Below are 18,685 nucleotides of genomic sequence, written 5' to 3' on the forward strand. Positions count from 1 at the left end.
TCCATTTGGGGTGTGTTTTGTACTGAAATAACTAGGAACAGGGAAAGGGGTTAAATTTCATTTAAAAGATTTTGAAAAAAGCCCAAGTGGAAACTGAGAGCTCAGTTGGCACAGTATTTATATAGCTGGAAGTTGCTTGGGTAGATGGGGAGCACAGCTGGATCAGAGCAAAGGCCCGGCTAGTCCAGCATCCTGTTTCTGACTGGGACCAACCATCTGAAGCTTCCAGAAAGTGTGCAAGGAGGGCACGATGTCAATAGCCAGCTGCTGCTGTTTCCCCCTCAGAACTGCAGTCTAGATCAGGCTCCCCCAACATGGTCCCCTCCAGATGTTCCTGGGACTCCAGCTCCCATCCGTCCCGGAAAGCATGACCAGCCCCCTCAAATATTTTATTGGGCAGGGGTCGAAGGGACCACGCCCTCTCAGAGTTGGCTCCTATGGTTCTCCACAACATATTATTGTGAACAGGACTTTCAACTCTGACAAATATGAAAGATCAGAAAAGAGAAAGGCTTCTTTGTGTTGATGAGAAGAGTATGTTTGTCTCAAATTAGACATAATATGAAATAGATTACCCAGCAAAAGCAAACTCACACCCAGTGCTTTTTTCCCTAGAAAAATAGGTGCTGGTACTCACCATGCAATTGTTACAGTAAGTGCCACACTTTTTAACAACAAATAAAAGAGGTGCTGGTAGTGTGTACTCTTGAGTACCCCCTGGGAAAAAAGCACTGTTCACACCCCTCAATGAATTTGTATACATACTTAAGGTGCATGTATAAGAGGCTCATTTATAATGTTGGGAATGATTCATTTATAGGCTCATTTATAATGTTGGGTGCATGGGGGGACTTTGGGGAGCCCCACTGCATTAGGAAGACTGCTTTTGTTGCCTTCCACTAGCAGAATGAGGTAGTTGAAGCTGACCCTATATGTTTTGTTAAGGATTTTATTTTTACTTCAATCTTTTTCCAGTCAGTTTTATTGGACTGGATGACCCTGATTGTTAGAAGAGATGGGGGAAAGTTTGTTGATTAGGAATAGGGGAGAAATTAGGTTCAGTTTGTATTTTAAGGTGATCTATCCAATTCACACTTACTGAACCAATGTGTGAACTGAAACACAGCTACCCTTCAAAATTCACACATCTGCAGATCTCTTGATGCAGCTTTCCACCAAAATAATGTGCACCTCATAAAAATGCACCCATACATGAAAATAACACATGGAAATGCACCATATTAAGGAAAAATAGCTTTCACAAATGCATGTATACTAAAATGCTGATAAGATATTGTGGATTTTTTTAACAAAATGAAAATGCAACCCAGTGTGGGACTATGGACAACTGGGCATAAGACTGGAAAAATGAGAAACCAAAATGGACATATTTGCCTATCCCTGCTCTTAATCCAATTTCTCTACATCAGACATTATGCTATACCTTTTGTTTCTAGCTAAAAAGTCCCAAATGCTGATTCAAAACTTTAGTACAAGTACTTAAATGCCCAAGGTTTTAAAATGAATGCGATGAACATGCTGTCGCTCAAAATTTGTGCAGTGTAGAAATATCTCCTGTTTATAAAACTGAGAAGGGGGGGGGACCCCACCCAGATCAACCCCTTGGGAAATAGCTGGTTATCATTTAATTAAGGTGACAGCAGGAAGCAGCAGACAGAAGTGTGACAAGGTGGGGGCAACCCAGGCGTGGTTCTGCTTGAAAGGGCAGAGTACCTAAATTTCCTTTGTGGTTCTTTTGATTATTGTTTCTGAGCATCGTTCCCAACAAAGGCTGACGGCAAAGATCTACATCCAATGAAGTTGTTCTCACAGCAGACTCATTGAAGCAATGGCTTGTAGTCCACTAAGTCCTACCCTGGTGTAGACTCATTGAAATGAATGAACTTAAGTCAGTCATGCCTATTAACTTCAGTTTGTATAGGATTGGCTTTGAATACCACCCAGCACATTTAAAAGCACTGGGCAGAATTCAACTATGCTGTTGCATGTGCAGAATGAGGTCTGCTCAGACAATGGGACTTTCCTCCCCTTTCCTCCCGCTGGAGCCCCTAAATATGCTCTGGTGCTTTGGGGGGAAACCCAGAAAAGTCTTAGGGGGTGCAGGGGTGGAAAGAGAGGGGGAAGTTTCACCGGTGCGAGCGGACCTCATTTCCCCCCCATGCACATCTCCTACTTAGCACTGTGTTGAATTCCACCCCTTTATTTATTTTATTGTACAAGAATTAGACACGGCTTGATTGTAATAAAACAAAACAACAACAATGTTAAAACCATAGATTAAATAAAGTATTTGAAAACATTTGAATGGTAAGTAAAATCAGCAATATGTAGAAAGAGATTAAAATGCATGCCATATCTGAGTAGGGTTGGCTACACAAAAATGTTTTCAGCAGGTGTTGAAGGGAGAACAAAAGATGGGTCTGGCTGGTTCAGGCCAAAGGCGGCTTATCTAGTCCAGCACTCTGTTCTCACAGGGGCTGACCAGATGGCCATGGGAAGTTGCTTAAGTATATTGATGTCAGCGGCTTTACTTGGCGTATGATTTAGCTGCATAGAAACCAAATATCTCTGTACTGCTCAGTAATGATCCCTGTGGCGAACACTGCAATCCTGCGGCATGTTTGAACTCTGAAAGTGATTGATGGATGTTATTAGCGTGAGTGTCATAGAGAATCACACTTTGCAAAAAGGAAGGATGGGTGTTTTGTTTTTTGTTTTTTTTTAAAGTTATGCAGTCCTTGAAATAAAGAGCTTAAAATACTTTATGACCGTTTGTGGGGATATTATGAAAGAAGACACCTTGGTAGAAAAGGATGTGCACCAGAAAAGGAATTAAAATAACTCATTTAATGCAATCCACAGACAATTAAGGGCAAATAATAATATTTAGCCTTGTATGCAAAGAAACATAGAAATGTGTCTTAGACCGTGCCAGGCACTGGTTCATCTAGCTCAGTATTGCCCACACTGGCCAGAAGCAACTCTTCAGGTTTTCAGGCAGGAGACATTCCCAGCTGTATCTGGATATGCTAGGATTGAACCTGCAACCTTCTGCATGCAAAGCAATTTTTCTACCACTGAGCTGTAGCCTTTGTTCAAGGTATGGTTGTGTCTTGAAATAAGGAGTGTGTTCCAGTACTTCTTCATGCAGTTCATAGTTAAACTATGGAACTCACTCCCACAGGAAGCAGTGGTGAGCACCAACTTAGATGGCTTTAAAAGAGGTTTAGGCAGTTTCATGGAAGAGGGAGCTATCAACGGCTACAGGCCATGGTGGCTATGGTCTGCCTCCATAGCCAGAGGCAGTAATACTTCTGAATACATGTTGCTGGAAGCCACAGGAGGGGAGTATTCTCTTATGCATGGGTCAGCAAACTTTTTCAGCAGGGGGCCGGTCCACTGTCCCTCAGACCTTGGGGGGGGGGCAGACTATATTTTGAATTTTTAAAAAATGAATTCCTATGCTCCACAAATAACCCAGAGGTACATTTTAAATAAAAGCACACATTCTGTTCCTGCAAAAACATGCTGACTCCCGGTCCGTCCGCGGGCCGGATTTAGAAGGCAATTGAGCCGGATCCGACCCCTAGGCCTTATTTTGCCTATCCATGCTCTTATGCTTGGATCCGAGAGCTCCCATGCTGTGCCTTGAACCTGGTCCAGGTGGTTTTTGGTTAAAGGCTGAAGTTCAGATCCCTTCCTCTTTTTCTCACAAGATGGACAGAGCATGGGGTGAGCTGAATTCAGGTCACACACTTGTGGAAGAATCACGAGACGCAGGCCATGGCCATGAGAACAACAGGAACAATCTGTAGGAGAGGAACTTGGGATGAGCCCAACTTCTCTAAAAATTATAAAAGGGCCCCAGCCCACAACACAAACATGCCTCCTCCCTGTTTGAGCATGGAGCTTCTCCCCCTGGCCTGGATCGTTTACCGTTGAGAGAAAGTATGGGCAGGGGGGAGGGGAGAGAAGGAAGGAAGGAGGGAGAAAAAGTGCGAGAGAAACAGATGAAGGGTGTGTGTGTGTGTGTGTGTGTGTGTGTGTTATTCTGACATTGTGCAATTAGCCCCCCTCTCTCAGGCCTTCCCTCCCAGAAAAGGAAATGTAATGTAACCACACATCAATGTACGAGAATCAGAGTAACCTTTACAAGAAAATGAATGGTAGCAGTTGGTATTCTGGTGTCTTAAGCCAAACTGGCCCCACATCTGCCGTTTCTCTCTCTCTTTTTCACAGTGTGGCCTTCTTAGTTTTTCTGGATCCTGCACAAGGTGTAGACCTTTGGGTCCATACCGCAGTCCATAAACACATACACAGTTACGGATGCAGAGAAACACACACACACCAGTTCCAGAAGCCGTAAGATCCTACAGATAGGTTTCAGGGAGAAAGGTGGGCTATAATTAATTAATTTCAAGGGATCTACTCTGAATATAGATTAATTGGGTGCAACTAATTGAATACAGGATCATATCCATAACACAGAACACGTTTAAAGTTCTTTGGGATTTCCCCCCAAAGAATCCCGAGAACTGTAGTTTCCCCCTCACAGAGCTGCAGTCCCCAGCAACCTTGACAAACTACAATTCCCAGGATTCTTAAGGGAATCTGTGTGATTTAAATGTAAGTTAAAAGTGATTTAAATATATGGTGCGGATGTGACCTGCCTCAAGACTAACAGTATTAGGGATAGGCACGTCCTTTCGAATGGAGAAAACCCTCATGCTCGATCATCTTTTACCACAGGTTTATACCATTTAAAACTCCCTCATTTGCTTTTTGAAATGTAAACTTACTGAAGACTGAGGATGAGAAATGAGGACTGAAGTCACTTAATAATACACATGCAAACTGAACCCTGACACCTGTGTGTGGTGATGGTGGGTACAAACTACTTGTTGGCCCAGAACTGGGCCAAAGGCAGAGTTGTTCAGAAATGTTTCGCTTTCTCAGTACACAAACTTTTCTAAGTTTCTAGGACTGATTATTGTAATCAATTGGCACATGGAAATTTCCACCAGAACTTTTTAGTTCTTAGTTATAAACCACATTGTCTGAATAGTTAATTAAGAGACAGCCTAATGATGCCAAATAAATATTTTTGAATTTGACACATTCCTCTTGTAGAAAAGACACTTTTAGTCAAAATGGGTTACATTCATTGGAATATTTACCTTAGTGAAATCAATGGTTGACATCTTGTTGAACTCATAATAAGTTTCTTAAAATGAGTTGGGTTACATAACACTTCTCTCTCCCCCCCTCATAGATTTTGTTTAAATTATATTTATTTAAAATCATGCATATGCATATACAATATATGTATTGTATATTTATAGTTATATTTTCCCCAAAATATTGCATTGTTTTCACTTATTTATTTAAAAAACACTTCTAAGAACTAGGTCTAGAACTGCTTTACAGGAAAGGTGAACTGCATCTTTCAACTTACTCCATTCATTCTCTGAAACATGATTTTTTTAAAAATTAAATATTTGTTGCTTTTTAAAAATATGAAAAGTAATAAACTTCCCCATTTCAATATGAAAATTAATACATTCCTTTACATGTCACCCCTTCCCTCCCATGAATACTTATTTAGAATCAGAAGATCCCAGTTTCCCTGTGATTAGTTACAGGCAGTGGAAAGTCTTCTGCCAACTGACATCTTCAATGTGTGAATTAAAATAAATGTGGTTTTGCCCATTGCCACTCAAATACTTTTTGACCTCACATTCTTGTTTCCAGCTGCATCAAAACTGCACTTGATTCAGGAACTCTGTTCTATACCCTCACCTCAAATAAGATGATTTGTTGGAAGCCCAGATTTATACCTCTGTAATTTATACCTTAAACTACCATTTAAAAATTGCAATAAAGGTGCTTATAACATGAAGGCTTGTCATAAACTGGTTGCCTTAGAGATAAATGATGCTCAAAGAATAAGTATTATTAGCCGCCTGTCTGGTTAATTTAAAATAGTGCAATGGGTTACTTTACTATTTCAAACCCTTTTAATTCAATTCTTGTTATGAGTTTAATAGCATATTTTGTCCATACTGTGTTGATGTATTTGCTGCATGCTGCACTGCTTTTGTTCAGCTGCAGTTTGCTTTCTGTCAAAATCAACATTATTCATCTCACTGTTGGCTGTGGCAAGATTATGTAATTTACATAATAGGTTATGTAATCAACTGCATTATGTAGCAACATTGTCATTATGTTATTGTTTGCAGACTGAAAGCAACAACAACAACACTGAATATCAATTGTATCTGCTGGAAGTATTTCCTTTCTGGATATGGGACGAATAAGTGAGCATCAGTGATTTCCACTCCTGCTTTCATCCTTGTTGGAATTTTCCTACCTGGAGATGCCAGGGATTGAATCAGGGACTTTCTACATGTGCAGCACATGCTCTACCAGTGACAGACCTTCCTTCCAAATTGTTATGGAGCCAAAGTTGCATCCTTCATGCCCAAGAGAGAGGTATCAGTTTGCTTAAGTGAAACCAGAAGGTTGCCAAAGGGTCATCCAAGAATGAGGACCAAGTATGAATGCTGACTGATGTATGGGGTGGGAACAGAAAACAGCAGTGGGGAGGGGAAATGGACTGGAGTATCCTGGAATAGAGCACTTTGTGGAACCTGGGACAGGGGCACGACAGGCTGCAACCTTGTGTTGCAGGTCCCATTTCTAGTAACAAGATTACATTTTCTTTTCTTGGTAAAAAGGGCTTCCCATCTCTTACCTGCCTAATCAACAATCCAATAATACTGAACAGTTCGATAGTACGGAAGATAACTTCTGATGTTATTGCTTTAACTGTTTTTCTTTTTAACTGTCATGCATATTTTAATTACACATTATTAGTGCCCAATGGTAGTGTTATTGTGTGTTTTAATTATGTGTTGTTTTATAGTTGTAAGCAGAGACATCACCTTGCCAACAAAGGTCCATATAGTTAAAGCCATGGTTTTCCCAGTAGTGATGTATGGAAGTGAGAGCTGGACCATAAAGAAGGCTGACCGCTGAAGAATTGATGCTTTTGAATTATGGTGCTGGAGGAGACTCTTGAGAGTCCCATGGACTGCAAGAAGATTCAACCTATCCATTCTTAAAGAAATCAGCCCTGAGTGCTCACTGGAAGGACAGATCGTGAAGCTGAGGCTCCAATACTTTGGCCACCTCATGAGAAGAGGCGACTCCCTGGAAAAGACCCTGATGTTGGGAAAGATGGAGGGCACAAGGAGAAGGGGACGACAGAGGACGAGATGGCTGGATAGTGTTCTCGATGCTATGAACATGAGTTTGACCAAACTGGGGGAGGCAGTGGAAGACAGGAGTGTCTGGCGTGCTCTGGTCCATGGGGCCACGAAGAGTCAGACACGACTAAACAACTAAACAACAACATAGTTGTAAGCCACTTGGAAGCCATTTGGGCATGCAAACAGCATTTTAATTAATCTACTACTACTACAACAAACATAATTAGAAGCACATCAAAGGAGCAAGAAGAGGGCAGGGCGCATCATGCACCCATGCAAATGCTGAGCTAAAAGGAGTGGAGTTATTTTTCACAGGTCATTGTGGTGGCGGCCTCATTTCTCTCATTTAGGAAAAATTGTGTTTGTGTTTACAAGGGGTCTTTTTGCCGGATGCACTTGCTCTCCCTTCATTTGCATGAACAGACTAGAAAGAGCTGGGCTGTGAAAACGCTTTTTGCTGCTGATGCTTTTTGCATGACAGGCTGATGGTCGCTTCCCCTATTGGCCAGCTTTGGCTGTCTGGGAAAGTAGCTGCTGTTCATAAGAAAAGCCTTTCTGATCCAGCCTGCCTCCAGACTCTCAGTATTTTGTGGGAGGGAATCAAGAGCGTACTGGAAATTGAGCTTTAAGAAATTAGAGGAGGTAAATGCGCCCTGTTGTTCTAGTGTAACAAATCCACTTTTGTCTGTTTCAAGAAATGGAATTTCTGTAGTCATGAAAAGTAGGAGATGAATGAATGATTGTATATATAGATGCAAACAAATCAGGATGAAGGCAAAGAAATCAGAGCAAATGCTAAAAAAAGGACCAGATATAATGTAACCTCTGCATAAGGTTTGTGCAAGTAAATCAGGATGAATGCTCAATGAGCAGATTTTCTAGAGCAGCACCCAGAAGACCTGCTCAGACTGCTGCCCAGTGGGAAGCCCCTTCAAACTTTCAATAGAGGACAGCTTCAAGCAAAGGACTATCATCTGTGAAGAACATCCTAGGTGGTTGACTCAGCTGGCAGAAAGCTCTTTCATACAAAAAATAAAATTCAAATCCTTTCACGAAGAAACTTAGATGCCAGAGGAAATGGTATAGTAGAACATTTCTGACATACAGGATGCTTCCAAACTGTCTCTGTCTTCAGGTGGGACTCAGTTACATACTGGCTAGATTCACGTGGCATCATTCAAGTCTTGCACAAGAAACACACTTCCAAAAGCACCTGGACTTCTTATTTTTCTTTTTTTGTGACAAGGAAAGTGATGTGAAAATGCACTGGAAAGCATGGGACGGACACTTGCTTGACAACGTAACATTGTCTAACCTCCCTCAATCCAATTAGAATGGACGCACAATTAAGAGCCAACATTGTCTCAGCTCCTTGCAAATAGCTGTGCAAAAAACCCAGGATTAATGGTAATTAAATGGGCCATCTGAAAGTGAACACAGTTCTCTGTGTGATGGGATATTTAATTATTTGTTTATTTCTGGCACGGAGGTGTTATCAGCTCTAGGTGCTGCCCACCTATAGGGTGCAAATCAGTTTCTGGCTGACCACCTTGCTGAGAACTTGACCCCTGTCTGCTTTAATTTATTTTGAGATACTTTATAAATTGTCTCCAAACCATTTCCTCTTTCTGAGAGATGCTGTGCTTCAAAACCAGAAGACTGCAAGAACCTCTAACCACACTGAGAAGGAGACTCTCTCCTGCTTTTTGTTATGTAACAATCATCTTTCTCAATTTATGTGGAAATGTGATGCATGTAATCCCTGTTACGGTTAATATGGTGTTAGCCCACCGACTCTAACTAAATACACTAATTTGAGTTGCATTAAAAGATATGTGTTGAAACATAAGAGCATATGAAGCTGTCTTATAGTGAGGCAGACCATTGGTACATCTAATTCTGTATTGTCCGCACTGACTGGCAGCGGCTCCTTCCAAGATTTTAGGCAGGTGACATTTCTTCCAGTGTTATCTGGAGATGCTGAGGATTGAACCTAAGACCTTCTGCAATGCGAAGCAGGTGCTCTGCCACTGAGTTACAACCCTTCCCCAAATGATATATTGACTTTGATTTCAGTTGAGCACTGTCAGGTCCATAGGCTCTAGGGCCAGAGGCTATGTTTCCATACTACACTACAGAGTGAGAGGCAGCTGAACAAGCAGGTTGCAATGGTGAAATGGGAGAAGCAGGTCTGGGACGGGCTCTTGGCAGCTGGCCCCTTGCCTGAGTGTGGGCTCCTGACAAGCAACCAAACCATTACAGGGCAATCCGGGATTGAGCCCATGCAAACCACTAGGCTGCAATCCTATAATCATTCACTTGGAAGTCTGTCCATTTCATTTTCTCTCATTGTCTCATTTTCCCCCAACGTTAAATTCCATTCTCCACATTTCCATATTGCTTTGCTGCTTTTTAAAAAAAGCCCTTGTGAAAATTCACCAGCATTTGGGTGCAGATTTCTCCTTATTTAATGTTTTGCATGCAATTTTAACTAATACACCCCCCCAAGGATAATCTTAATTCAAGGCATTTTGCTATGTTATTTTCACCAACATATGCATTTTCGTGCAGATGTTGCCTTAGCATTTGCAATTTGGTTCACATTCCTTAGCAGGAGAACTGCACTGCAAAATTCAGAAGAGTGCCACTTCCAAAAGATGGCTGTGTTTCTGAAAGTGTGAATTAGGTCAGTTCACCTTTAAATGCAAACTAAATAGAATTTCTCCCCTATCCCTGCCTGGGAACAAGCTTCATGGAATTTCAGGGGAAATACTTTTGAGTAGAGATATATGGGACATACTATTAACATCTTGCTTCTGCTAATTTATTTGAAATAAGGTTCTAGGGATCTCGATTGGCATTTACTTTCATGTGTATATTTAGGATTGGGGCATTAGCAAATGGTAAGTCGAAAACAGAAACACAGCCTTTTCCTGTAAATCAGGGCATTATACTGACAGTGCGATTTCCAGGCTTCAGGGTTTTCTGACTTCCTTAAATATTCAGCTTAATTCTTTAATTAACACATGCTAATCCCCCCACCCCACATTTTTCTGGTGGGGAAATCTAATATTTGAGCCACTTAAGACATTAAAATACAACATAGAAAATCCAAAATACAGGGCTTGTGTGTTGGTTCATTGCGCTTAAGGAATATATATCTAGGAATGTATAAGAGGCTTCCTTATACTGAGTCAGACCATTGGTCCCACCTAGCATTGCATTGTCCATGCTGATGGGCAGCACCTTTCCAGGGTTTCATGGCTCCTCCGGACGATGTGTTTATTAAGCATTCATCCTGCTTGGCTTGCAGAAAACGTATGCAGAGGTTAGACTGTAGCCAGACTTTACTGAGCATTCATTCTGATTTGTTTGTGGGGAGGTTATACAACATTGAGCGTTCATCCAGATTTGCTTGTGGGATGTCTATATGTCTTCCTGTTAACAATTTGTTCACTCACATGAATTTCCGTGAGGACGTTATAAACACACACACATGTAGAAATGTGGAGAACCAGACTTAACATTGGAAAAAATGAGAAACAGGCAGAACTTAAAATTGACAGATTTGCCCATCACTAATTCTGTATTACAGTGGTGCCCCGCAAGACGAATGCCTCGCAAGACGGAAAACTCGCTAGACGAAAGAGTTTTCCGTTTTGGAGGTGCTTCGCAAAACGAATCTCCTATGGGCTTGCTTCGCAAGACGAAAATGTCTTGCGAGTTCCTGTGGTTTTTTTCCCTCCCCCCCCCTTTCTAAGCCGCTAAGCCGCTTATCAGCTGATCTGATAAGCTGATAAGCCACTAAAAGCCGCTAAAAGCCGCTAATAGCGCTAATCCGCTAATCTGTCAATGGGCTTGCTTCGCAAGACGAAAAAACCGCTAGACGAAGAGAATCACAGAACGGATTCTTTTCGTCTTGCGAGGCACCACTGTACTATCTATGAAAAGGGAATTTGTTAAAGAATTGCCTTCCCCCATATAAGTTTGCCCAATGGTAGGGCTGGCCCTCAGTCCAAATTAATATAATCTAACATCTCTTTTAGTGAAATAAGTCATGACTTCACTTTACGTTGCCTTCAGTGGGAGCTAAGTTCAACTAGGTGTATGTACACGCTAGCACTTACTCTAATCATTTGTGCTCCCACTTTTTGAAGCTGCAAATTCACAGTATCAGCCACAACTCCTATTGATCCTGTGGTTGAAAACGAGAGTTTCTTGACAAATACAGATGTTTGAGGTGTTTTTTCTCCAGCTGTTTAAGAATTGTAGCCTGAGTTTGATTTCCTCTGCCTTCCCTCCCTGCCCCCTTTTTCTTGTGGGCTGTATTAGGTTTTTTTAAGATGAAAAGTCTGTGGACAGGAATCAAATCGACTCTGGGAGTCGATTTGATTCAAAAATGGCGTACAAATGCTATAAACAAACAAAAAAGCCAGCTTCAATCTGATCAGAAAACTGAATGTGGAGTAAGTGTTAATTTTAAGATACTCTAACATTTGTCATGGAGGCGCAGATGACAAAAATGAATAGGAGTTCCAGGGGTGGGGAAACCAAAAAGTTAATGTACATCAGGTGAATACGCACTCCACTCCTATGATAGGACCATGTTGTGTTTCAAACTACTAATACGAATATACCCCAACTTGAATACACTCAGTGTATTCAAAACAAGCTCTGAAAAAATCACTCTAAAGTCTATATCATTCAGAGCAGATTCTTTGGGAAATTTGTCTGAAATTTTGAAATGAAGACCCACATAATGGGGGAAATTATTAATTGTCATTTTTATGGTGTTGCTCATGTTTATGTTCTTGTTTATTTGAAGTTTGTGCTATTATTTATTTAGGTTTTTCAGAGTTCATTCAGGTTTTGAATAAATTCATTTTGCTTTTTTATTGTGACTTCTATCAAAATAAGGAAAAGATTTCTAAAAGGGGAATGTTGTAATCTGCCAGTAAAATTCAGAATTTTAGGTTTATGTTGTATATAGTTTTATCTGGGCCTGAAGTAATTTCTACAGAAGCTACCTCATGTTACTTTATGCAGATACTGTATGTCGTTCCCTTTGCTAAACTCTTGCTTGTGGTAGTCTGATGACTAAATACAAAAATCTTGTTTATTAAGAAAATGATGATTAAAGTGTTGTTTAATTGTATTTGAAAAGAAAAATAGAAAAAAATATAAGAAGCTATATCATTTAAAAGAAAAGCTATATAGGTGCTGCATAACTTGTTGCATTTTCAGTGTCTGCTAAAGACATTTTTGTTTAGGCAAACCTATCCAGACATGTAGAATGTTGACTTGTGTTTTAATCTGGTTTTTAGTTTATCCTTGATTTTAATTATTTTTGAATAGTTCAAATTGTTTTTAATCTAGTTTATACTGTGTCTCACCTCCAAATAATATTTTTTATTGAACTTTAGAATAACAGAGAGAAGAAAAAACTTACAGAGGAGAAAAAAGGAAAGAAAAGCAAATCTATTTATAACCACATCATTGAGTTATAGCAGAATCTTCAATATATGAGCAGGTATTTAGATGTATTTGGAAGTAAGTACATAAACAGTGCACTGTTTTGTTAAATAAATGGTGTTTCAAATAATTACATTGACTCCTGTGCTTTGGCATTCTGTTCACTTTAAAATAAAGATGAAGTAAGAATAAAAATAAAATAAAATAAGAAGCCTTGCTTACTACGGTTTATGCAGTCCATATTTTAGTATAAGCTGCAGGGAACTTGTGTCTGTGTGACTCTTTGTTTGTAAATGAGATGAAATCAAACCATGTTGCAGAGAACTGGTCTTTTTTATTTTAAAAAAACACCTAGAAAAGTTAAATCTATGAGAAATTTTCTCAACCAATGCTATCTGCCAGACCAATAATCTAAATTAGCCAAACTAAAGGTTTTCCAAAATCTTGCTACAGCTGCCCTGGCTGCCGTTAAGAAGTGAAAAAGGAGTTCCTTTTTTATAATTTCATTGTTTTATTCTTTTTGTAACCACTTTCAGGGTTATTTCTGGGGTGGTTTTTTTTTTACACAATCAAGTTGTATATAAATTTTATGAAAGAAAAATAAGTAAGTTATTATTGCACAACGCTTCTTGGAAATGTGTGCAGTTGCTCAGCCTAGAAGCCGCTGCATCAGCAAAAGAAGTTCACAGAGCTGTATGACCATGAACTCAAAACCAGAGTTGGTGGTTAAAAAAAATTAAAATGCTGTTGCCATCATCTTGTACAGACTATCATATAATTCTACAACCGTTTTTCGCTGGTGCAGCAGCTTCTAGATTTGTAACACAGGATCTAATAATTTGGTTCATTTATCTAGTTATATTCAAATACACCAACAGGGGAAAAATTCAATTCAGTTTGCATTTAAAGGCAAACTTGCCCAATTCATGTTTTCTGAAACAATATGTGAACCAAAATACAGCCATCCTTCAAAGTTCACACTTTTCTGAATTTTGCAATGCAGTTCTACAGCAGAGCAATGTGTACAAAAATTGATATTTTAGGGTAAAGTTTGCATATAAATGCATGTATTAGTGAAAGCAGTCAATAAAATTGTGTTGATTAGGGGAAAATGCACTAAAATTCTGACACATGTCAGTCTTTTACAAGCTGGCTTCTTACAGTGAGGGTAAAAAAAATGCTTTGCTTGCATGCAACAAGAAAACACATTCGTGGTTTTAAACACCACCGACATGCTCATCAATTTCCTAGAGACTGACTCCCTCTGATGGACATAACGCAAAACTGCAGCCATTAGGCCACTACTTTGGTGTTTCCCAAACTTCTGGATTAAACAGTGGAGGCCCTCAGAATGTGATGTGTCAGGCTCCTGTGAAAGGTTTTATCATCAGTTCAAATTTCTACAGGAGGTTTCTCTCTGGAGGCACAATATGAATACTGCTCCCCTTCCACCCACCTTTCCAAATTTGGATCCATGTGTTCAGCATTTGTAGGGCTCATGTGGTTATTAGGCTCATGTTGGTTCTATAGTACTTCCATGTTCAGAGGAAGTATACCCCCAAATATCAGCTACTGGGGAGCAACAAGAGGACAGGTGTGTTGGTTCAATGCATTGCCGGTCCCTTTCTGAAGGCATCTGGCTTGCCATTGAGGGGAGAGTAGAACGCTATGTTAGATCAGAGTTTCCTCTCTGGAAGATAGAATAATAAACTTATTAGTCATTTCTAACCTAACCAAGTGACTTACATTTAAAAATACCAACCACAAATGAACCATAGAAAAAAGAAAATGGAACATTAATGGAACATTATATGGAACATTAAGATTTTCATACAACATATGAGAAACACCCCCCCCCAACAGCCATAGGAAACTTTGGCAGTAAACTAACAATAGAACAGAATCAGCTCAGTCTTGGGGGGGAAAGGCCATGTTTTTATCTGGTGCTGAAAAAGAGGTCAATGAAGCACCTGGTAGATCTCACCAGGAAGAGAATTACGCAGATGGGAGCCACAACTAAAAACAGCAATAATACACTGCTTCAAACTGACGTATCTAATTGGTGTCTAGTGAAAACAACGCCTAAAGTATAAAATAGTCTGAAATACAGACCACAAGTACAGATTAAGGGAGGAGGGGGAGGGTTAAGCCTTCCCTTGGGTAGTTTTTCTTGGGTGCAAGGTAAAAGGTAAAGGGACCCCTGACCATTAGGTCCAGTCGTGACCGACTCTGGGGTTGCAGTGCTCATCTCGCTTTATTGGCCAAGGGAGCCAGTGTACAGCTTCTGGGTCATGTGGCCAGCATGACTAAGCTGCTTCTGGCGAACCAGAGCAGCACACGGAAACACCGTTTACCTTCCCGCCGGAGCGGTATCTATTTATCTACTTGCACTTTGACGTGCTTTCGAACTGCTAGGTTGGCAGGAGCAGGGACTGAGCAACGGGAGCTTACCCCCTTGCGGGTATTCAAACCGCCGACCTTCTGATTGGCAAGTCCTGGGCTCTGTGGTTTAACCCACAGCACCACCCGCGTTTCTTGGGTGTACCTCTTGCTAAATGCCCAGATGGGGCAAAAACATATTGGGAAAGAAAGGGTTGCTGAGAAAGCAGCAGAAGGGGAAATTAAGGCCACATCCACACGTACTTTTGCTCCACATTTCTAGGCACAGGTCTCTGCTTTCCAGGCCTGTATCTGAGCAGGTTTTGTTTTTGTTTTTTGCCTTGCACTCCCTGCCTCCAGTGAAAACCCACTCTTTACCACTAAATTGGATCAAATAATCCATGGGAAATCCGAATTGCCATTTGGTCCAATTCAGCACTAAAGATCAGGTTTTCCTGGGGAAAGCAGTGGGGGGGGGGCAACCCCAAAAGTAATGCTCAGACACAGCCCGGAAGAGTGCAGGCCTGTGCCTAGAAAGCATGGGGCAAAAGGTAAGTAAGGAGGTGGGGCATCTGAATTTGCAAGACATTGAGGAGTGGCCAGGTTGTATGGCACCATGGTTAGTATTTGTGTGTACACACACACAAACACACACAATTACCTCCAATCTTGGAAATAGAGCATAGCAATCATGGCTAGCAGTGATTGATAGCCCTTACTTCAACGAATCTGTTTAAATCCTCTTTTAAGGCCATCAGAGTTCATAGACTTCACTGCCTCCAGTGGGAGTGAGTTCCATAGTTTAACTGTGCACTACGTGAAGAAGTCCTTTCTTTTACCTGTCTTGAATCTTCCAGCGTTCAGTTTCACTGGATTTCCACAAGTTCTAGAAGGAGGAAGAAAAGCTTTTCTTTATCCACTTTTTCTCCACGTGATGCCTAATTTAATAAACTTCTATAATGTCATCTCTTACTTGCCATTTCTCTGAAGTAAAAAGTCCCAAATGCAAATTCTCTATTTTGGTCACAGGTTTCCCATCCCTGCTCAAGAACCAGCCCCCAACAGTATGTGACAAACCAATTTTGCAGGAATGTCTCTTGGAAAACCAGGAGCAAATCCATTTGTTCCAGCATTTCCAGCTGCGTAAAATACACAGAAACAGGCAAAGAAACCACAGTCTTGGTGCAAAGGTATATTCCAAAGCCTCTCTGTCTCCTTACCCACCAGACAAGCAGCTCTTGGGAGGGGGAAAACCCTGTTCCATTTTTTGACATCTTTAGTAACCCTTGCAAAATAATGGTAGGTTTATGCTTGCAACAGGGAGGGTTCTCCCCCACCGCTTATAAAGAAAACAACACCATGTCCCCAACAAGTCAAGCTGTAGTCTAAAGAACCACAGAAGGCCCCAGAGGAATGCAATGAGGTGGAAACTGTTTGCAGAGCTAGGGAATTAACTGTCCTCACGGCATACACACCATAAATACAAGATAGCTGCTAAAAATGTCTCTTTGTGTGGAGGAAGTGATGTCATTGATTTGGTTTTCTAGAGAATTCTGTTTTCTTTGGCTTTATTGCAGGGGTGGCTTCCCTTGGATCTTACCGGACTTACAAGTCCCATCAGCATGGCCAGTGGTCAGGAATGATGGGAGATGCCAGGGTCGGACTTTGGTAATCTTTCATAATACGGCGCCCTGTGCAAGGACAAAATTTGGCACCCCCAAACGGATCTTCTGAATTATGGATCTTCTCAGTTTTGTGCCCCGTTAGCTCAGCGTCTTGTGGGGGTGGGTGGGAACAACCCACACTGCCCTATATCCAGCACTGGAGAAGCAGTCTCAGATGTACTGCCTCACCAACTTCAGCCTGCTCTCAGCCAGCCCCCACCTGCCTGTCTTCTTACTGGAGAAAGAGTTGGCTTCAGGTTCTACCTCACACCTATTATGTTAGTCTCGGAATACCGTGGCACAGATGCCTTTCTCCAAAAAGCCATAGTGTGGAACCCAGGCTATATTTTCAGGCTGCATGAGTATTATATAACAGTAAGGGGATGGTTTGATCCAAGACTCCCTGACACACAGCAGAGCTAATAGAGAAACATAGACACTTCGATTCCAACAAGAGATCTGCCCTCGTGTGCTTTTCAGCTGATGGAGATGAGAAGGTTTTATGGCCATCATCTTCCTGCAGAATGTGCCTCCTTGACACCAGAGGAATGGGTAGTGACATTACAGGCCAGCACAAAAAGATGACTGTAGATCAATCCAATCAATAAAGAAGGGTGTCAGTGTTTTCCAAGTAAAAGAGCCAGGGACCCCATGAGATGGGTGATGGGAACTACCCTGAGACCTCCAGGCATAAGGCAGTGTATAAATTTAATAAATAATAATAATAATAAACAATGAGAAAATGTGGATTGCAGCTAGAAGGATGGAAGGCTCTGTCAATTTCACTTCTCTCTGTTTCTCAGTTTTCTGGGTTGAAATCCAGTTATTCACATTTCTCCTGAAAATTATCCAGCATTTTAGTGCAATTTTCTTACATGTTTGTTTACAGTTTTGACTAACGTACACATTTTTGCAAGCAATTTCTCCTAATATAATGATGCACACTTTCTCTTAAAATACACATTTTTTTTCAAAAAACAAACAAACAAACAAACAAACAAAAAACACCACTGGTTGGATAACTGCCACATTGGGGGAAGGTTGAAAATCTGTAAAAATGGCCTTTGCTTCAAGGACTGGAGTTGAGGCAACCCGTCCCCTCGAGTCCACATCTTTTTCCAACTTGGTGCTGGCTGCTTCTCAAAGGCGCCTTTAATTAATCCTGACAGACGGGTCCCTTTCGGGTGATCTGTTTCTCCCAGCCAGCTCTTAGGACTGACATCCTGCCTCTTTCCCACCAAAGGCCACACTTGTTGCATCAAGGCCAACACACAAATTAGTAAGAGGTGGAGAGATGCAGAATGCCACTCTGTCTGTTTTTATTTCACCTCCCCCTAACACTGAGGCCGGCCTGTTGGAGAGAACTTCTTCTGTGTTCTTTGATACCTTGAATTTGGGCCACATCCAAGAATATGCCTTCTCTCTCTCTAAGAGACTACGCAGGTTGCGTGAACAAACAGGCTTCCTGGAAGCAACAAGTGGCAGCAGAAGTGGTGCAGGATTTGGGGCCCTTACTTTTCCAGTAGGTGTCAGTGTAACGCAATAACAAGAGATGGCTAGAAGGTCAGGAGGAGGTGGAGGAGGAGGTGGTAGGACTCCTGTTTACTGAATACTCACAGCATTTCCAGTGCTGTTTTTTAAATCCACCTTTGTCCAGCGTTTTCTAAAATGCATGCATACCCTGTATTTTGTTATAAAATGCAACTGTTTTGATGCAGTAGTATTTCTCAAACCAGCTTCACACCAGTTGGAGTCCTTAAACCATTCCTAATTCCTCTCTAGCCAAAGTGTGAAAACATTTGTATAGGGTAAAGGTAACCCACATCCAGTCATAGGCTCATAGAAGGGATCCCAAGGGAAAATTAGTACAACCCCTTG

The 18,685-nt window shown here is 41.1% G+C and overlaps 1 long non-coding RNA gene across 1 annotated transcript; it reads right to left on the bottom strand.

Moving 5' to 3' along the window:
* Positions 1 to 14,061: 14,061 nt before the first annotated feature.
* Positions 14,062 to 16,196, bottom strand: LOC309537897. The gene is made up of 3 exons (XR_014222050.1): positions 15,805 to 16,196; positions 14,217 to 14,454; positions 14,062 to 14,164 (listed from the first exon to the last, which is right to left on the bottom strand). It is a non-coding gene; the product is annotated as an uncharacterized lncRNA (long non-coding RNA).
* Between the last annotated feature and the right edge of the window lie 2,489 nt (positions 16,197 to 18,685).

The sequence above is a fragment of the Podarcis vaucheri genome, assembly GCF_965113315.1.
Source record: "Podarcis vaucheri genome assembly, chromosome: 7".
Taxonomy (NCBI): domain Eukaryota; kingdom Metazoa; phylum Chordata; class Lepidosauria; order Squamata; family Lacertidae; genus Podarcis; species Podarcis vaucheri.